General features: G+C 35.2%; 1 non-coding gene across 1 annotated transcript; it reads left to right on the top strand.

The window, feature by feature from the left end:
* The first annotated feature begins 575 nt into the window (after nucleotides 1-575).
* Nucleotides 576-682, top strand: LOC113919013. Its single transcript, XR_003518759.1, has one exon. It is a non-coding gene; the product is annotated as a U6 spliceosomal RNA (small nuclear RNA).
* The last annotated feature ends 21,838 nt before the right edge of the window (nucleotides 683-22,520 follow it).

Here is a 22,520-nt window from a genome sequence, read left to right on the forward strand (position 1 = left end):
AGAATAAATTACAGTTTGATGAATTCTCATTGAAAATGATAAAGCTGAATCACAAAAGTTCCCTCTTCCAAAACATAATGAACCAATAAAAAAAAGTAATACCACTATTACCACCAGCAGCTATGAACATCTGTTGAATTTTGTATAGAACTTATTTTTTTAAAAAAAAGAAAGAAAAGAGAAGAGAACCTTTAGTATAAGCTTAATTAGGAAGTTATTATAGTATAAGCTTAATTAGGAAGTTATATAATGCCTTGGCAGAAGGGTGAGGAGGGACAGTTTATACTGAAAAGAAAACAGTCCAAAATTTTAAAAAACAGTGCAAAGGAAAAAATAAACTTCAATAATGGACTAACAGATAAAAAAAATGGATACAGTAATAAGTAGAATTACTACTATGGAAAATTAAATTAAAAAATAAAATTAAATCAGTGATGGTAAGCGAAATTCTCCCAGAGTACAGAAGAAAGGGAGACTAAAGATGAAAGCTAAGAGAGAATGTGACCAATATGTAGGGAAACAATGCAGCTCAAACATTTCTTGTTGGGTAAAGAATTTTTAAAAAGAAAACAACAGTGCTTGCTTCAGCAGCACATATTCTAAAATTGGAACAATGCAGAGAACATTAGCATGGTCCTTGCACAAGGATGACATGCAAATTCATGAAGTGTTCCAAATTTTTCTAAAAATAGAATTTTCATATGATCCAGTAATTACCAGATATTTATCCAAAGAAAAGAAAAACACTAACTCAAGAAGATATATGTCCTCTTCTATTTATTGCAGTGTTACTTACAATGGCCAAGATATGGAAACAGCCCAAGTGTCCATCAACAGATGGATGGATGAAGATGGGATACACACACACACATATATTATATGACTCAGTCATAAAAAAGAATGAAATCTTGCCATTTGCAACAATATGGATGGGCCTAGAGGGTATAATGCTAAGTGAAATAAGTCAGTCAGAGAAAGACAAATACCATATGATTTCACTCATATGTGAAATTTATGAAAGAAAAATATTTTTTTTAATTTTTTTTTTTAAGATTTTATTTATTTATTTGATAAACAGAGAGACAGTGAGAGAGGGAACACAAGCAGGGGGGTGGGAGAGGGAGAAGCAGGCCTCCCGCTGAGCAGAGAGCCCAATGCAGGGGGGCTTAATCCCAGGACCCTGGGATCATGACCTGACCTGAAGGCAGACGCTTAACGACTGAGACACCCAGGTGCCCCGAAAGAAAACAAATAAACAAAGAGAAAAAGGAAAGAAACAAAAAAGCCAAACTTAAATACAGAGAACAAACTGGTGGTTACCAGATGGGAGGTGGGTGGGGGATGGGTGAGATAGGTGATGGTGATTAAGAGTACACTTATCCTCATGAGCACTGAGAAATGCATAGAATTGTTGAATCATTTATATTTTACACCTGAAGCTAATATAACTCTGTATGTTAATTATACTTGAATAAAAAATTAAAAGAACAAATAAAATGATCAATTGTAACAGAAGGAAAAATCAAGGGCTTAAATTTTCCTGAGATAAAGCAGAGGCTGAAATGGGGAAGGGGAAAAAGATTTATAAATATTCAGGCTAATTATCAACAAAGCATCAAAATCTAAATGATCATTTCAAATGACAAGGGAGGGGCAGTAACAATTTATCCACCAACTGTATTATCATTCAATTCTCTTTTATATGTGAAAACAAAATAAGGATGTTTTTAAGATATGTAGGGCTTCAGAAAACATCCTACACATAAAAACGGGTAAGTTCTTTGAAGACACAGACAGTATCTATCTTAATCACTTCATCATCAGCGATCGATGGGGAGGCTAATAAATAATGTTCTCTAGGGCGCCTGGGTGGCTCAGTCGTTGGGCATCTGCCTTCAGCTCGGGTCGTGATCCCAGGGGCCTGGGATCGAGTCCCGCATCGGGCTCCCTGCTTGGCGGGGAGCCTGCTTCTCCCTCTGCCTGTCTCTCTCTGTCTCTTCTGAATGGATGAATAAAATCTAAAATAAATAAATAAATAAAAATAAATAAATAAATAAATAAATAAATAATGCTCTCTACATCCCCTTTATTGTATGTTTCTGGAGTTTTCTATTTTCTGTTGGCTATGCTGCATTCTGTAGCAATAGATAGCTGACACAAAGTAAATATATAATGTTTCAGATGGTGATATTTTCCAGGGAGAGAATGAAGCAGGCAATGGGGACAGGGAATGCTGGGAGCCGGGGGAGGTTTGTTTTGTAGAGAGTCAGCCCAGAAAGCAGGGCAAGAACATGCACAGTAAGTAAGGCCTAAACTGAATCTAGATCAGATCATTCCCTAGCCCAGGGAAAGTGAAACAGGGAAAGTGAAACAGGCAAATGACATTTGAGTAGAAATATGAAGAAAGTGAGAATTCCAACCAAGATAGCTTAGACGTTCCCCTCAGCTTGGCGAAATAGACAGGCTTCTCCCTGGCTCTAAGCCCCTGAACTGCCTTTTCTTAGAGCATATACTTCAGAAAACTTGTAATTGTAAATCTTTTCATTGCCTCTTAGAGATGCAAATCTCTTTTAAAAGCTTCTTGCAAGTTTTACAACCCGGGCCTGTCTATCTCAAGGACCTGGGAGCCATCTCTTTGAAATGTAATCAAGGAAAATTGTGCTCCTATCTCTCAATTTCCGTGGGAGGATCAGAGTCTAACTTTGGCAGGTACCTTGCTCCAAGTTACAAAACTACCTCCTGTCAGGAAGATAGGAGAAAGTTTACTTTTAAAGGCTCATTTGATCTGCATATAGAAATTCTTTTATTGGTATTTGGAAACCAGTGCTAAATGTAAGTTTTAAATAATTCTTAAACTGTACTATTTATTTCTTAGTGTCAGGAATGTGATATTAGGATGTGAATGTACTTTTCTTGTAAGGTTAAAACTCTCAAATAAGGCCCATAACATTAGGGGAAGAAAAAAAAAAAACACCTTTTCAAGGGTAGGCCCAACCAGTAAGCATTGTGGTGTTGGGGCTGTTGGGGGCTGGGGGGGGGTCTCTGAATTAAACTCTCTCCCCACATAACTTTACATTAAAAAAAAAAGTGAAGGCAGTTATTGAGACATAGGATAAATTTTTAATTAATCTGAGCCATTCATAGGAAACGATAGTTAAGTTTGTGTCCAGGTTAAAAGACACATAGGGCAATTATTTTAAAGAAAGTAAGAGAGATGGAAATGATTAGAACTTGAGGTGCTTTGCAGAAGACAGAGGGGGGATTACATATGAAATGTTCTAGGCAGGAGAGTCTCCAACCTTTGGAGCAGTTGAGAGAATGAATTAAAGTTATTGGAAAGGAGAAGAGGGTACAAAGGGGAGAGAGTCAGAGAAATATTTACTATTTGGTGGTGTTACATTTTTCTGTGAGAAAAACCCAAAAAACAAAAAGCTTAGACTTATAATGTAGCACATTAAGCCAGTCAACATATTTACCATGTTTCCACTATCAAGGTGTCTATTGGGGTAATACCAATACCACTCTGCATATTATATTCCTGGATTTTATTTCCTTTTTATTAACTAATTGGTTTTCTCTCATGATATAGTAGCATTCACCAAATCATATATTTTCAATAAGCATGTGTGGCTGTTTCTCCCAGCATCAGGTTACAGATGCCTTGAAATGACATGAACAGCTTCAGGTGATCTTGTAGAATAATGATCTGATCTAGATTCAGTTTAGGCCTTACTTACTGTGCATGTTCTTGCCCTGCTTTCTGGTCTGGAACTGTCCTAAAAGAAACAAGAGATACCTAGCAACAGTTTGTGCTGTGGGATGGAGGGTAGCAGAAGGGTCCCTTGGAGCAGGTACTCCTAGGTGCAATTTACTGAGCGAATATGTCCTGATTGATGTCTCCCAGCTGCTATGAGTAGTAGCTCCTAAAGGCTTCTCCTGATTATTTTTCTCAGCTGATGAGAACCACCTAAACTGGGAATGTATCCCCTCCATTCCTCCCAGGACAGCCTATTGCCAATGATGGATGGATACATGGGGTAAAAAGTCTAACTCTCTTGCCTCAAGGGGAGGGAGGAACTGTGGTCTTCTCCTTGTGGGTCAGTCTAAGGCTAAGACTCCATCACTCTTGGGGCCCCCGGGTGGCTCAGTCGTTAAGCATCTCCTTTCGGATCAGGTCATGATCCCAGGGTTCTGGGATCGAGCCCCGTGTCAGGCTCCCTGCTCAGCGGGAAGCCTGCTTCTCCCTCTCCCACTCCCCCTGCTTGTGTTCCCTCTCTTGCTGTGTCTGTCTCTGAAATATAAATAAAATCCTAAAAAAAAAAAAAAAAGACTCCCTCACTCTCATCTCCTTCCCCTTCTCTAACCGGCTCTATTCCATAACCTAAAGGTTTATACTGAAGAACAGTCCCTCCGTCTGCACCAAAATCCCTATCTCAGATCCTGTTCTTGGGAATTTCACCTGGAAAGGTAATTTTTCAAGTAGCATGTGGACACAACCAACGTGATAGAGCTTCTGTGCTCTTACTCCAAGACTCGGCTATTTCTGTTGGGGCACAAGAAACTCTCAGGCTCATCTAGCATCTATGAATGAAAGACTTGAAAGTAAAGTGTGGGGTAATTAATATTCTCTGGGTCAGATTTTGACTAATGGGAGAAAGGAGGCTATAGATGAGCCTGCTTCTCCCTCTGCCTCTCCCCCCTGCTTGCTCTCTCAAATAAGTAAGTAAAAATCTTGAAAGAAAGAAAGAAAGAGAGAGAGAGAGAGAGAGAGAAAGAGAAAGAAAGAAAGACAGAAAGAAAGAAAGAAAGAAAGAAAGAAAGAAAGAAAGAAAGAAAGAAAGAAAGAAAGAAAGAAAGAAAGAAAGAAAGAAAGAAAAAGAAAGAAAGAAAGAAAGAAAAAGAAAGAAAGAAAAAAGAAAGAAAGAAAGAAAAAGAAAAAAAGAAAGAAAGAAGAAAGGCTTACAGCGTAAGCTAGATATACAAGGAAGCAGGAAAAGTTAAAGTTCTCAATACATTTTAAGGGGGGGAAATGATTGCGATCATTTAAGTGACAGGTAATAAGCTTGGATAATGTTAGCAGCAGCTTCAGTTTCTAAAAAGATACTTAATTTTTTTGTTCTAGTTGTGATGATGTTGTTATTATTGTTGTTATTATGTTCCTGTCTGTAGGGAGCATCTATCCTGTAGAGCGAGCTGAGTGCTAAGAATCTTCGGCCCACATGAGAGGTCCGAGGAGTCCACTAAGACACAGAAGCTAGCAGCAAACAGGAGACAGGACAGGAGCGGTGGAAAATGATGGATAGCATGCCAAATGCAATAGGGGTGTTTATAAATATAGTGAGACAACTGCCAGGGATTTCAACCGAAGGAAAAAGAAAGGCATACATCATGGACAGGACTAGTCAAAAAAAGAAACCAAGTAGAGGAGAGAGGGTGTAAAGGAAAAGCCTTCAGCTTCCTCACGGCAGCTACACTTTGTTTTCTCTGGTCAATTTGAGATTTTTTTTTCCTCTGTCATTTTCTAACACATGTTGCGTCAAAGGAAGAGGATTGGGTTGTTACCTAAAAGAAGGAGAAGAGGGAGTTAATTGCCGCCGTTGTCGGTTTTCCATCGTGGAGTCAGAAATATGGAAATCCACATTCCTGTTAATCACAGATAACAAACCAGAGGGAAGCGTGGGAGCACGGCAACCACCGTCCTGACTGCTCGTGCCCAGGACTCCTCATGTGCAGCTGTGGGGGCTGGAAAAGTGACTCTGCCTAGGCTAATGAGGCAAGACAAAATAAAGGCCCAAGTCACAGAAGAGAGGATCTTAAATGCACAGCTGTATCCTCTGCTGTCTCTTTCTGCACCTGGTCTTCAATCGCAGGTTAAATTTTTCTCCGTTGCAATCTGCTTGCTTCCCTACAGGGCCCTCTAACATTTTCTGAGTCCGGTCCAAGCTGCTAGTGATTATTTATTGTGGGTACCCTGGAACTGACAAAATTTGATTTTCTCTTATTGGTGGGCCGTGAGCTGAAGTACCTGTCAGAATCCAAAGTCCATGCAAGTTGCAGCATCTCACTAAGGTGTTAAGAGTTCATTTTAACTATTAAACATGACTCTGGCTTGCAACTCTATACACGTCATCTATTATAAGGGCATGTTACAGGCAGCAAGCGTGTGGGAGTTTTAAAGAATGATAAATAAAACAGTTTTCATGCTCATATTTGGAACAAGTTGAAAAGGTTAAGATACGGGAGATGAACAGATGGCAGTGTTGCAACTAACGCTAATTTGGAATGGTGGCTTTACGTTATGGCTAAATGGACAGGCTCAGACTTTATGTCTGGATTAGAAAGACTTCTTACCTTAGTCACCGGCAGAATCGGACACCTTCGGCTTCTCATGGGCAAAGATTTTTCGTGTAGCTCTCTCTAAAGAATATGTGCTTTCTAAAGAGACTGTAATACTAATTATCATGTAATAGAATAATGGGTAGTAATAATAGTAATAACAAAAATGACCATACTGGGACTCCTGGGTGGCTCAGTCATTAAGCGTCTGCCTTCGGCTCAGGTCATGATCCCGGGATCCTGGGATCGAGCCCCGCATCAGGCTCCCTGCTCCACGGGAAGCCTGCTTCTCCCTCTCCCACTCCGACCCCGTGCTTGTGTTCCCTCTCTCTCTGTGTCTATCTGTCAAATAAATAAATAAAATCTTTTTAAAAAATGACCATACTAAAACAATAGCAACAACAATTATTTCTCACAATGTTTCCCTTTAGAGCCTAAAGTGAACATGTTAAGCTATTCCTTCTACCCTGGTAAAGTTGGAGTAAGAAAAGGAAACTAGAGGGCTTTACCCCCGATGTAGGAATGTTCTCCTCTCCACAGAAACTAGAGGAGGAAGGACTGTCTGTCCCTCCCCACAGCTCTCCGACGGGGCGGATCTCCTTCATGCGGAGCCAAAGACACAGATCGTGCAGTCCAGCAGACAGACCCAGGATGTGAGGAAGGACACCTGCGTGTTTCACCTTTGCCACCAGGCCTCCCTCCTATCCTCTGAGTCCAGGACAATATTCAGGCAAAGCAGGTGAACAGGAGTCACCTAAGAGCTGTTTTCTGGTGACATTTATAGGACATAAACCCATAAACACAGGAACTCCTTTTGCACACATCTTCAGCTGTTAGCATCTACTTCAAGCAATCTTTGGAAAGACCAGATTTCTGGCTCCCCTGTGGTAAATTGCAAGCACTTCTTATTGAAGGATTTTCAATAAGCTCCATTTCCACCAAGTCATATGAATTGTTGATTTCCTCAGAATTTAAAACCTTTGTTTACTCTTAACTCACACTAAAATGCTGCTTCAGCATACTTTCATTTGCTTGCTTCGGTCTTCAACTACTTTATGTTTTTGGCCTAGAATTGGGATTTGGGCATGAAGACTGGTGGTCCAACACAGAATATCACATGTTGAAATTGAGACTGGAAACAGAAACTATAGATGGTGGAATCAAAAGATGAGAGTTTTGATCTCTGATGAAAAATATTTCCATTCCATCAGTCCTATATGCCGTTACATACAAATTTGTTGTCATGAGAGTTAGAAATAAATGTCCATCTCCCTTAAACAACTTATATCTTAGGATGCTTTCTGTATATTTGCAGTTAAACTTAATTCAATAAATAAAATATTGGTACCAAAACCTGAAACAAGGTCTTAGTTTTAGTGACTGGTGCAAGGAGGTAGGGATAAAATATTTTGATATTACAAGCAGAAAAGCTTTGACCTGGTTACTTCATAGCAAAATGCTTGGCCAAACCATTATCTTCTGCACCTTAGAAGCATCATTCAAGTTTCAGAAGAATGCTATTGCCTGAAAATATTTCCTTTTGCCAATTGTTTAGTCAACATTTCCTACCATCCCCAAACTACTGGCAACTATTAATCTGTTCTCATTTCTACCATTTTGGATTTTATATAATGCTATATAAGTGGAATCATCTAGTTTATAGCCTTCTGAGTCTTGCTTCTTTCACTCAGTAAAATGTATTTAAAATTCAACTCTGTTTTGTGTATAGTTCATTTCTTTTTATTTATGAGTGGTATTCTGTCATATGGATAGATATACTGCCATTTTGTTTATCCATTCATGGAATGAAGGACATTTGGATTGTTTCCATTTGTTCAAATTATGAATAATGATTCTATAAACACTACTATACAAGTTTTAGTGTGAATGTAAATTTTTACTTTTGGCACAAATAACTAGAAGTGTGATTGCTGGGGTATATGTTAAGTACGTATTTAATTTTACAAAAACTGCCAAGCAATTTATAAAGTGTCTATTTTTTTTTTGTAAAGATTTTATTTATTTGACAGAGAGAGACACAGCGAGAGAGGGAACACAAGCCGGGGGAGTGGGGGAGGGAGAAGCAGGCTTCCCGCGGAGCAGGGAGCCCGACGTGGGGCTTGATCTCAGGACCCTGGGACCATGACCTGAGCCGAAGGCAGACGCGCAATGAATGAGCCACCCAAGTGCCCCCAAAAGTGTCTGTTTTTATTTTGCATTTCTACTAGTAATGTAGGATCTATAACCTCACCAACATTTAACTATTTTCAGCCTTTGAAAAAGTCATTTCTGATAGGTGTGTGATAATATCACATTGTAGTTTTAATGACCTTTTCCTAATAGCTAATTCATTGAGTTTTTTCTTATGTGCTTATCTGTATATCTTGTTTAACTGTTTATTCAAATTTTTTATCATTTCTAATTAGATATTTGCTCTTTTATGGTGGAGTTCTGAGATTTTTTAGGAATACAACTTATTTGTCACTATGTGATTTGCAAATATCTTTGTGCTTTGTTGTAAACACATCGAGGAATTCTGTCTTTGGGGCGCCTGGGTGGTTCAGTCAGTTAAGCCTCTGCCTTTGACTCTGGTCATGATCTCACGATCTTGGGATCGAGCCCCACATCAGCACCCCCCCCCTCAGTGGGGAGTCTGTTTCTCCCTCTCCCTCTGCCTCCCCACTGCTCATGTGCTCTCTCTGACTCAAATAAATAAATAAAATCTTTTGATAAAGAAAATAACTCTGTCCTTAACACATTGTAATAAAAAATTTATCCTACATTTCTAGGTAGAGATTTGCATTTTTTGTTTTACATTTAAGACTGATCCATTTGGAATAAGTTTTTGTCTAGGGTACAGGATATGGGTCAAGATTTTTTAATATTACTTTTTGCATGTGGTTATCCAAATGTTCCTAACGTTATGGCTTTGTCAAAAATCTCAACATATTTGTGTGGTCTGTCACTGGATTCTTTCTTATGTGCCATTGATCTATGTGTTTATCTGTTCACTAATACTACATTGTCTTAATGTAGCTTTTTATTAAGTCATGAAAAAAGGCAGCACAAATCCTTCAAATATATTCTTTTGTTTTAGCTACTCTGGTATCTTTGCTTTCCCATATAAATTTTAGGAAGAGCTTGTCAATAGCTACAAAATTTATGCTGGAATATTGTTTGGGAGTATAATGAGTCTATAGATCAAATGAGGGGATTGATCTCTTAATAATTTTGAGGCTTCGACTCATGAACAAGATATAGTTCTCCGTTTACTTAGCTTCCCTTTTATCTAGGATTTCCTTCACAAGTACTGTATAATTTTCAATGTAAAGAACCTACAATATTTTTTATATTTATACCTAAGAATTTCACCATTTTTTGGTGCTGGTATTACAGTTAGCACTGTTTATTTCTAGTATATGGAAATACAATTGATATTTTCATATTGATATGATTTCCTGCAATCTTCCTAAAATCACTTATTAAATTTAAGAGTTTTTTGGTATTTTTGTTGATTTTTTTAAAATGTAGACAATGATGTCATCTGTAAATAGAGACAGTGAGATACTTTATTTTTTTTCTCCTATTCTCATTTGTTTTCATTTCTTTCTTTCCTGTTTTGTTTTGTTTTGCTTTGTTTTGTTACTTGTTGCCCTGGCTAGGACTTCCAGTATGATGTTGAATGGGATGTTAAGAGAAAACATCTTTATCTTGTACCAAGTTACAGAGAGGAACTATTTAGCATTGTAACTGTTTGTTTTTGTAGTTTCCTTTCATTTTGTCATGAGTAGATGATAAATTTTGTCTTGTCTCTATGAGAAAATTGTTTTTCTTCTTTAGAGTCTTATGATAAATTAATTTAATTGTTGAAACAATTTAAATGTTGAAACAGCCTTGGCTCACCCAATTTGTGGTGATATATTACTCTTTTTCTATATTTCTGGATTCTGTGTGCTAATATTTTGTTGATGATCTTTCTATTTTCATGAGGGATATTTATCTATGGTATTCTTTTCTTTTAATGTCTTTGTCTATTTTTGTTACCAGTTAAGGCTTTTGTTTTATAAGGGAGAAGAAGCTGAACTATTTTTGTACCTTCCTGTGGTTGTTACTCTTTTCCTACCCCAGGCCTCTTTCATAAGGGATGCTTTCTCTGGACTTATGCCTATTTTTTGTGAATATTTAAATAAAGTTCATAAATAAGAACCTACAAATGAGTACAGATTTCCTTTGCATATTTGATCGCCAATGTTTCTATATTCTCTTGTTGGCCTGCACTTAGCCTTGAGCAATTATTTGTCACTTCTAGCAAGTTCTGTTGATATCTCCCCAGAGTCAGGATAACTTATTTTTCTTGAGACCTTGGTTTTTGATGGTAAAATAAAGGTTGTGTATTTTTAGTTTTCCAGCTTTGTTGTTGTTGTAAAGGATGGAGCAATGCTCTTTCTTTCTGTGTCTTTGTTATGGAAAGAAATCACTGAAAATGCATCTGGTCAATATTGCTAGCCCTAGGCACCATTGTTTAAGAAAAGTCTTAGAACTAAACAGATATGAGCCCACACGTAATGACACATCTAAAGTACCCTACCATACTACTAGGCCACTTCTTGGGCATGAACTTTCCTTCTCCCTGTTCATAATTTCTGTTTTGGTACCTACATTGAACAAAATAGTCAATTTGTTTTTTTTGTTTGTTTGTTTGTTTGTTTGAGAAGTATTTGGAAGTATAAGGGAAATATACCCTGTTTCCGATTGGTAAATATCTTGCATTCCTGAATAACTGTGACCCACAAATAATTCCTACTAATAAACTCAACTATTCATAACATGGGAAGGATAAAGTATTTTGCTAACATTTTTACATAGTCGGTTGCACTTTGTGAAACCTACATAACACGTGAGTTTAAACAATCTCATACAATTGTGTTTTTTTTTAAAGATTTTTTTACTTATTTGAGAGAGAGAATGAGAGAGAGAGAAAGCGCATGAGAAAGGGGAGCAGGAGAGGGAGAAGTAGATTCCCCACTGAGCAGGGAGCCCGGTGTGGGACTCGATCCCGGGACTCCAGGACCATGACCTGAGCCGAAGGCAGTCGCTTAAGCAACTGAGCCACCCAGGCGTCCCACAATCTCATACAATTGTATTAAAATCCTTCAGATTATATGTTATTGCAGTAAATTTTAATTTTTAGTATTATGAGTTTTTGCCTTAAAAATATTCATGTTAGTATTTGAGAGGGAAATTGGAAAGTAATGTTTCATGAACTACCAGCCAGATGCTACTTTGAACCAGACAAATTTAAGATAGGTATGAAACCAAATTACTATATCATAATTCAGTTTTCCTTAGTATCTTTTGTGTAAATGTCAGAAATGAGATAAAATGAAAGTACTTTATTAGTATTTATTTCAATTGATAAAGCATTTGAAATTTTTGTCTGAAATTAATAAAACTATTTTGAAACTTCTAAATTTTTATAAATTTATTTATAAATTAAAAAATAAGAAATTACTTGAAGTGCGGAAACACTTTTTGGTAGTGTAAGGTTCAGAGTTAAGTTCTCACTCCCTGTGAAGCACAGAGGAAGGCTTCATAAAATTGAAAATAAATAACACTTATCTGAATTTCATTTTACAGATGCATTGAAAAATTTTTAAACTTACTGAAACTGTTACAACAATATTTTTTATTCAAAGAATTATTGCCAGGCAGTCTTATAAAAATCATTGTTTCCTACCACAGAAACTTGTTAAAAATTGTGAATGCTGGAAAAAAATATTAAATGTTTATCTATTAAGGTTATGAAGTTTAGCAGAGACTTCGATAGCTTTTTCCATGACATATCAATAAAATTCTGAAATGAACTTTTAGTAAGCACAATAGGTTCTGGTAATGTCCCAGAAAAGACAGGGTAATTGAACATCTAGATCAGTAAATCATAAAATATTCAAACTTTTAGCATGCTTTATGAAAGCTAATCATTCTGTAGTGAGTTGTTAATGTCAATTTGAATTCTATGTGAAACTCCATAAAGGATTGCTTCTTGGAATCATAGAATAATGTACAACATTTGAAATAATTTTATATAATCTTCCATTCTGGAGAAGAAATAAATGCCCACATGTTAAGAGTACAGTCAAATACCTCACTTTTGATATTTATGGTAGAGTAATGTATAAGACCCTGGAAATATACATCCCAAGAGGATATTTTTTTAAGTGATAAAATTTTAGGATTTATTTTGGCACTTAAAAAAATATATTTTTTGGTGCCTGGCTGGCCCAGTCAGTAGAGCATGGGACTCTTCATCTTGGGGCCGTGAACTCAAGCTCCAAGTTGGTTGTAGAGTTCACTTAGAATATTTATAATATTTAAAATATTTATATAGATTTTATTTGCATAATCAGTCAACATATGAATATATTGGCTGATTATGCAAATAAAATCTTTTTAAGATATATCCCAATGAATCACTATATCATCTATAATTCAGTGATGAGAATTATTAAAATTAACAACTGCAACACAGCCTTTTTGTAATAAATTGATTCTATGAAGTCAGTCTAAAATTGATAAAGTGTACAGTGTTCATAAATTTTAGAGTTGCACTAATTCAACTAATATGTTTTATATTATTTATTAATAACATTCTAGATCTATGTTTAAGATTTAGATAATTAAAATATTTTGATTCAAAATTCTCAATATTTTAAAAAATATTTCAAATAATTATATTTTAATGCTCAAAAATTATCTTAAAAAAAGCACAAATAATAATCCTAAAAATTCTAAAGTTTCCTACTAAATATGTCTTTGATATCAGCATGTCTAATATATATTTAATATATGTTATAACGTGTAATGTAATAATTACATAATATATAACAATCAAAATAACAAAGTATAATCATATGTGAGAGATTTGACTTGAGAAATTACTAATAGTAGTTATAAAAATGAAAGTAATGGTTGCATTTTTTTGCTAGTCTATAAATCCACATCCTTTAAATGTGTTTTGTTTGGAAATTTCAGTTCAGACATCTATTTTATTTTATTTTATTTTTCCAAAAGACATGGCAGCCTTCAGCAGAGTGGCAATTTGCTTGTTCTTTTTTCCGGATTTCTTAAATTTGTATTTTGTTACAACTTACCTCAACTGATAAGATAATACAAAAAGAAACAAAAAAAGTGTATTTCCAAGAAGAAATGGATATATAATAAATATAAATCATATTTCAAGAGTATCTCATTGAATAACATCTTAAATGTAGACATCTCTACCGCAATTTACAAATGTATCATGATGAAACTAATACTAAAAATGGAGAGAGAGGACTTGTTCAAGAAATACCTGTCATTATTAGCGTTAACTTGGGTGTGCCATGAATTCTTTAATCTAAGTTTATTTATATAAAAAATTAATGTATAGTGGTACTGCCTTGATTTCCATGTTCTTGTGATTATTATATGGAATCAAGTATGTGAAAATGTTTATAAGCTTAAAATCTAAAACTACATTTGCTATAGGAGTTTTCCATACAGTAAAATTCATTCATCTATCTTTGGTTTATTTATGATATTTGTATATTTTTGGTCACTGCAAAAAACAACAGATGGTATATGAAAGTTTTCTTACTGGAAATGCCTGATGTAATGATGTATGAAGCATAAAATAAATTGTACGTTTAGACATATAAAATTACTGAATCATATTGTTTTGAGTATGAAAGGAGATAATGTATACAGATTACTTAAGCTAATACCTTGAATGCATTATGTACTCAATAAAATGTTAAAATCATTGTACGTATCAGTCCCAATAGAAGTTTTTTAATGCTTCTGGCATTAGTGTGATGAGATAGAAATTCAACATTTTCTCTCTTTAATATATAAAGCACCTCTTCTTCAATCATTTTTTTTACTTTTCAGGGAAGAACCTGAATACTAATTAAATAAGTATGGTTGAACATAGAAGCAATTTTAAAATGCCTCCAGTACTTTTTATTTTCTTTAATAAAAGCCAAAAAGCAACACTAACAGTTAAATGGCATGCATAATACTCTGAGCATTCTTGTTCTCTAGTTCTAGAGTTATTTGGTGAGGGCCTTGCAATTTTATGATTTGTTAGAAATACTTATTCTCTTGAAAGTTCTCAAAATTTTTTTTTTTTCTGAAGTGTGAATTTAGATTGTTGTATGTTATAATGTATCATAAAAAATTTAAAAGTAGCATCTGGACCCAAATCTGCTTGAAGTTTTTACCGAGTCTCTATTCTGTTGTTTACCTGATTATCATCATTTACATATTCAGTTTAAGCAAAATAAAAAGATCTTAAAATCCAAAGTAAATATACTTAACAATCCTTACAATTTCCTAAATTTGTGTGCCAGAGCATATGTGTTCTACTGTTCATTAAGAGACATTTAACTTATATGAAATTAGATACATTCTTTAATAATAAAGTTAATCAGTTAATTTTTGAGATAAAAATATCTAATATTTGTGAAGTTCACATTCTGTGGAGGTCTGAGAAAATTATATATTTTAAATTCAAACAATATTTGAAGTCAGTAAACATAACATTAGGTATGGATAAAAAACCCTCCCAGATGGAAAAAAAAATAGTTATTTTGTTAATATAATGTTGTTCTTATATAAAAATCCAAAATATGGGTTTTTTTTATTTACATTGTTTTTTAGCTTTTGCTATTTGTGTGCAGTTACTATGTATCTGTCCCTGGGAGTGGAAACCACTGGGCCATATTCTTTTCTCTCAGTTATGACAAGTATTTAGCCATATACGTACCCACTGGAACATTCTAGGATCATAGAATGTTATAGTTCAAAGGGACTTAGAAATATGTGATGCTGTCAAATTTTTTATTTCGATGAAACCTTCCATTGATTCAATTATATAAAACCAATACGAGTGTAATTGCTTGGTTGAAACTGGGCAGGAGGCCTAGAATTATACTTTGTGTTCACTTTCTTATCTATCTCCTTACCCTCACTCTTATGTGGCCCGGGAGGCTCCTACTCCAGGAGTACACTATAGTGGATATGATATATCTGAAGCTCAGAAAGTGAAGTACATGTTGATGGTCACACAGCAAAATAGTGACAACCTTGACTGGAATCCAGTTGTCCAGAATGCAAATCAAATATCCTTACTTCTTCACTACCTGCTACCTGGTGATGCTTAATTTTTATAAAGAACATGCAGCTTCTCAGTAGCAGTTTGGGTTCTATTTCCTGTTTCCTGATATGAGACTTTATTATGTTCTAGAACTTCACCCCAAACCATATTTCCCAAACTGGACTGTCTTTCCTTCCATGGCAGATGTTGAATTGTTCCCTACTTATTATCTATTTTTTCCATCTTCCTTGATTATAGTATTACTTGATTTTTTTTTAAAGAATGCCAATTGTCCAAGTAAAAGATTACAGTTTCTAATCTCTTAAAGTTAGATGTGGCCCTGTGACTTAGTTTTATGAAAGGAAATACTAATAATGGCTGTTAGAACTTCTAGAAAGTCTGGCTAAAAGAGGGACAAAGAGCTGGGTGAGGCATTGTGTGTCCTCTTCTACTTCTACAATCTATTAATCTCCTTAATATCACCTGTCTCAACACAATCCATTCTCAACAATAGCCATACTGACCTTTTACAAGTATCAGTCATAGGATCATCCCACTCCTCTGCTTAACCACTTCCAGTAGTTCGCAATCCCACTTAGGTTAAAAAAAAAAAAATCGCTTAGCTTCGCAATAAAATGTAGGTGTTTACTCCCTCTATATCTCTCAGAACTCTTACCGGTCTTTCCTTTTCTTGGTCCATGAGGCTTCAGGTTTTCAAATGTGCCAAGATCCTTTCTACTTTCTACTTACCTGGAGTTATTTTCCCCAGATCTGTATGGCTGGTTTCCCTTCATCACGGGAATCTAAGCTTAAAGTCATCTCTTTCAAGAGACCTTCCCTAACTACCCAATCTAAAGAAACTACTCAGTCACTCTGTCTCTCATGCTATTTTCATTATCTATCTAGGGTGGTACCTCTACATAATATAGGTTTTCATTATTTGTTTCTTTACTGTCTCACTACAGCAGCAACCTTGACCAATCTGTTCTCTGCTGAATCTTAGACCATGATGGACACTCAATAAGCATTTGTCAACAGAATGTATGAAGAATGTATGAATCCATGTATTTTGATATGGTACTCGTCATTTTCTACATAAAGCCAATAGATGGTCATATGCATCTCTTACTAATTCTATTAAAGTATAACCTTCAAACTGGAGCCATACTCCATGTATGTTTCATTTTTCAGAAGGCCAGTTTTACAATAACTTATTGTCTTTATCCCTTGAGTCATGTCATGAAAGCATTATTAGCTGGTTTAATGCAAGAACATTCTGTTGCTTTATTTTAGTATTTTTCACTTTATACTTTATTCACATTCCCATTTTCTTCACTCTTTTGGGAACGTTTTCTAGTATATTAAATGCATGTCCTTCCAATACAGCTATGATTGCTTTTATGGTTGTCTTTGATTAAAAAGTAACACAGGGCGCCTGGGTGGCTCAGTTGGTTAAGCAACTGCTTTCGGCTCAGGTCATGATCCTGGAGTCCCGGGATTGAGTCCCACATTGGGCTCCCCGCTGGGCGGAGAGTCTGCTTCTCCCTCTAACCCTCTTCCCTCTCATGCTCTCTGTCTCTCATTCTCTCTCTCTCAAATAAATAAATAAAATCTTTAAAAAAAAAAAGTAACACAGATTTATGTGTATGTTTAATTTACACAAGTTATGTTAAATATCTCTCCATTTCTTATTTTTAATAAACAGAGCTATGCTTGTGAAATCTATTCATGTTGCTTTGTGTACCTCCAATTAATTATTTCATAATGTCACATAGTATTACACTGTAGGCAAATACCATATTGTAACTAACTTATCTATGATAAAAATATTTTTCTGTAATTACTTTCTATCACTATATCTAAAACTTCTTATGTAACTCATATAGAGATGCATAATGGCCTAGAAAAATATATTTTTAACATCCACAATATATAAGAGAATTATTCTTTTACTGGTCAAGAAATTTCTGCACCCCATAGAAGCTCAGAAGTAAAATGGTATAGGACACGAATAGACAACTCTCTTGTCTTAGGTTTCCCCTGTATTTCCTACCTAACACATTGGTATTCCTTTATAAATATCTCATATAAAACACACACCACTCATTAATAACTAAATGTATGGATATGTGAAAATTCTGGGATAGTGATAGATAAATGACATTATTACATGGTCTCTTACATATGTAAGTAATCAGTTCTCTTATACAGATTAGGAATAAATTATCTTTAACTCAATTTAAGTTTATATTAAAATCAGATATTACATAAAGAAATTAAAAATTAAAATTTTAGGATAAAATACCACTAAATTCCACATGATTATTAACACAAGGTCCACTGAGAAATGTAAATTTTAATCAAGTTTAAAGAGATCAAAATTCCTGTGAAAATATGTTTTCAGAAAATGAAAACTCCTGTTTATATAATTACCTCCTTCATGATACATTTTTTTGCATGATCTAACACTGGTTTTATTGCATATGATTTTGTAGTTAAAAAATATTCACTTTATATTTGATAATTCTTTTTTTCATTATTATGTTTACATTGGTGTTCAGCAGATTTTCATTTTATTATTTGTTATTGCATTGCATTTCTTAATCCTCTAAATGCCTTTTTAAAACAGAATGTTCCTTAGTGTTTTACTCCTGCCCTTTGACCTTGGCTCTGTTGAATCCATCACTGATGGACACAGGAGGACACAGGAGGGCATCCTCTGGAATGATGGCACTTGGAACAAGTCTCTAAATCACAGAGTTGATTATAGGTTACTGGACAGTTTTTTTCACTGTAGAGTTTGCTATTAACAAAGCTGAACAAACATTATCCAGTAAAAAAGGAAAGAAAAATAGCTTTATTTTCAGCCATAGAAAATGCCAATTTTTAAGGAAATGTATTTATGTAAACAGAAGAGCTAAAGGATCAACAGGTAATAGAGCAGACCATTAACTTTGGGTTATAGTGTATGTTGTGCTAAGGAAGTCAGTTTGTTTCAAATTATTAACAATTCATTTTTCTACCAACCTTCAAAACCTAGACTGTAGATAAAGTTCATAGCATTTTTTGAAGAAAATATATCATGGCTTTAAAAAAAATCTAGATTCTCAGGTCAGCAGTAAAGTAAAGGAAATTACATCCAAAGCAAGACCCATATGGAGGTCACTAGCAATTCTCTTGGATGTTTTTCCTAAAATTAAACTACAAATACTATAAATAATCGTTCATATAACTTGGAGGAAATATTGCTTACTTAATATGGTGACCTCTGAAGTGACATTCTAGATTTAAGTGCACTTTATTCTCAGAAATAAGACCCAAACAACATGTTTGTGTTCAAGGGAAAAAGTAAGATACTCTAGTGTAAAATAGAGCCAACTAAAAGGAATTTAATAATAAGTCAAAAGCATTTACTTAAAGCAAAAACTCAGGACTTCTTATCTAATAGGTTACTCTGCATACTAATACTTTATTATTCATTTTTAAATTTAGTTTTGTTTATTTTGTGAATAGATATAAGTACACATAGCACATATAATTAAAAATCTCTAAGGATGCCTGGGTGGCTCAGTCGGTTAAGCATCCAAGTGGTGATTTCAGCTCCGATTGTGATCTCAGGGTTGTGAGATCGAGCACTGCATCAGGCTCTGTGCTGGGTGTGGAGTCTGCTTAAGATTCTCTCTCTCTCTCTCTCTCGAAAGAAAAGAAAAATCTCTAAAAAGTGTTGGTGGAAAATAAATCTCCCCCCCATTCCTTCCCTAAGCTACATGGTTCTTCTCCTGCCAGTGACAGACTCTAGTAAGACTGTTTCAGTATCCTTCCAGAGAGATTCTATCCCACGTTTCAATATAGGGACATATGGCAGACAATCTTAGCACTGTACAATACATGTACGCTATTTGCATGGATCACACGGCCTTGAAGTAGGTAGGTCTGCTATCAACAGAAGCACATAGTGACACAGATGGTAGCATAAAATACACCCTGTTCTGCATCTCTTTTTTTTCCACTTGCAATATTTTGGAAATAATTTCAAAGCACTCTTGGGGCACCTGGGTGGCTTTCAGTTAAGTGTCTGCCTTTGGCTCAGGTCATGCTCTCAGGGCCCTGGGATGGAGCCCAAGTCAAGTTGGGCTTGGGCTCCCTGGTCATTGGGGAGTCTGCCTCTCCTCCTCCCTCTGCCCCTCCCCCCACTTGTGCATATATTCTTTCTCTCTCTCTCAAATAAATAAATAAAATCTTTTAAAAAAAGTACTCTATGTATAATTACATTATTTTTCAGGAGCTGCATTATATTCCAATTTATGGAATTATATTATATTATAAATTAATTATATTTTTATAATTTTTATAATTATTTATTTAATCAACATTTATTAATAAGTACTTATTTGGTTTCTAAACACTTGATATTTAAAACAATGCAGCAATAAATTTCCTTATACGAATTTAATTTTGTACATATGCTGGTATATCTGTAGTATAAATTCCAGGAATTTTGTCTTCTAAAATACCTTAACTTATGAAATCATATTTTCAGCTTTTGAGTTTTTTTTTTTTTTTTAGAGAAAGAGGGAGGGAGAGGGGGAGGGAAGGGCAGAGGGGGAGGGTGGAGCAGAGGGGGAGGGAGAGAGAGAATCTCAAGCAGGCTCCATGCTCAGCACAGAGCCTAACACAGGCTCCATCTCACAACCCTGAGATCATAACCTGAGCTAAAATCTCTAGTTGTATGCTTAACCAACTGAGTGACCCAGGTGCCCCTCAACGGTTTTGAATACATGTCATATTTAGAAAGTCTTTTCTAAACTGAGAATATAAAAGAAATATCTCCAAATATCCTTTTCAGTGTTTTTATGACTCATTTTTCACTTTGAAATATTTTCTTTATTTCAAATATTTTTTAAGTGCAATCTGTTGTAGGACTCCAGTTTATTTGTTTACATATGTCTACTTGTTTGATCCCCCAACACTTAGCAAATCATGTATCTTTTCCTGATATTAAGATGATATTTTACTCTCTTATTTTTTTTTAAATTTTTTTAGATTATTTATTTATTTGAGAGAGAGGGAGCACAAGTGGGGGTGGGAAGGGGCAGAGGGACAGGGAGAAACAGGCTCTCTGCTGAGCAGGGAGCCTGAGGCAGGCTGGATCCCAAGACTCTGGGATCATGACCTGAGCCAAAGGTAGACACTCAACTGACCAAGCCACCCAGGCACCCCTAAGATGATATTTTAAAACAGATAATGTTTTAATGCTTTTGAGATTATATGTGGAATTTCCATTTTTCCATTGATCTTTTTGTGCATTCATGTGCCATATAAAAATACAACCATGAATTTGTGATTTAATATATTTTGGCAACATGTTTTCTTACTACCATTTTCTTTTCAGAAATTTCTTTTTTTCCCATGCTTCTCTATTAACTTACTTCCCTACTCATCTCCAATCCCATTGTTTATATAAGAAATATGATAACTCAGAGTAACTTAATGGGATGGTTATTATGGTGATGATGATGATGATGTTAACACTTTCTATTCAAAACATGGCATGACTTCTTTGTCCTCAGCAGCATTTATACACACACAGACACACACACACACACACACACACACACACATACAGAGTGAATGTGCCCATCCACACTTCTTGTTAAGTGTATCCCTGGTTATTTTTAATATATTTTTCATTATTCAAAGAATATTTATGCATAACATTTTTTGTAGCAGACCCTGCTCTGGGCATCATTGGAGACCTATAATTAGAACAGAAGACAAACCTCTGATAACTGGGCACTGCTTTCTTCAACATACCACAAGGCACGGTCTCTTCTATGCTAAGAGCAAATATAATTATTCCTGGATGATGTTTTTTTTTTATTTTTACTTATTTATTTATTTTTAAAGATTTTATTTATTTATTTGAAAGAGAGAGAGTGAGAAGGGGGAGGAAGAAGGAAAGAGAGCATCTCCAGCAGACTCTGTGCTGAGCACAGAATCTGACACGGGCCTCGATCTCAAGACCTTGAGATCATGACCTGAGCCAAAACCAAGAGTTAGACATTCAACCAAATGAGCCACCCAGGCACCCCTGAATGATAGTTTTTTAAAAGCAATATTTAAATCTTCTAAAATTATTTTGATGGAGAAGTCAGCCTTATTTAGATGCTCTGCTTCCCTGGTCTGCATAATTGCAGTGATTATTAAATAAGGAAGGGGATTTGCCAGTAGAGCAAACAAGCAAGGGAAAGAATTTCAATTGGTGAAAGGCAAGAGGAAATTAGAAATACTAGAAAAAATTTAAAAGGAGGAAAAAGATAACTATCAAATGATTACTGTATTTTTTTTAGTATAGGGAGAAATCAATTAGGAGATAAATTTGCAGTTGTTCCTCAACTCTTTATACAAGAAAGTCACAATAAAGTAATTTTCATTCCAGCCCAAACCCAGGAAACAAAGAAGTGAGGATATATACCCTCCTGAACTCAGATGAGACTTAAATCCAATTAAAGCATATTGACCATTCAATAGTGTGTTAAAAGTACACACACATCTTACCTCAATTGTTCATAATAATTCTTCTTAAAAGATGGTTCTATTTAATACTTTAGGAAACTGAAACTCAAAAGTATTTATGAATTCACCTGAAGACATCCAGTTAAGAGTCAAGGAACCAGCCCTCCACATCTAGAATTGGCTGTTATATTCTAATATACTTGCTTTATCACATATTTTCCATGTATTCATCTATCCATCCATCAATTCATTTATTTTTGATGTTTTACAACATAATTCAAAATACAGTGTGTCTTGCAAAAATACTTCACTGTACATGTCTTCATTAGAGATCAATTGTTCATGCCTCTTTTATTTTGAACTTACGGTGACCTAACAATACTATTTGGTAGGTGTAACCTTGACCCCCATTAAGATATAGAACATTACTATCATTCCAGAAAGTTCCCTTGTTCTTTTCCCATCAATCCCCACCCCTGAGGCAACCACTGTTCTGATTTTTTTTTCATCCATTTATTAGCTCTGCCTATTC

The sequence above is a fragment of the Zalophus californianus genome, chromosome 1 (assembly GCF_009762305.2).
Source record: "Zalophus californianus isolate mZalCal1 chromosome 1, mZalCal1.pri.v2, whole genome shotgun sequence".
Classification (NCBI taxonomy): domain Eukaryota; kingdom Metazoa; phylum Chordata; class Mammalia; order Carnivora; family Otariidae; genus Zalophus; species Zalophus californianus.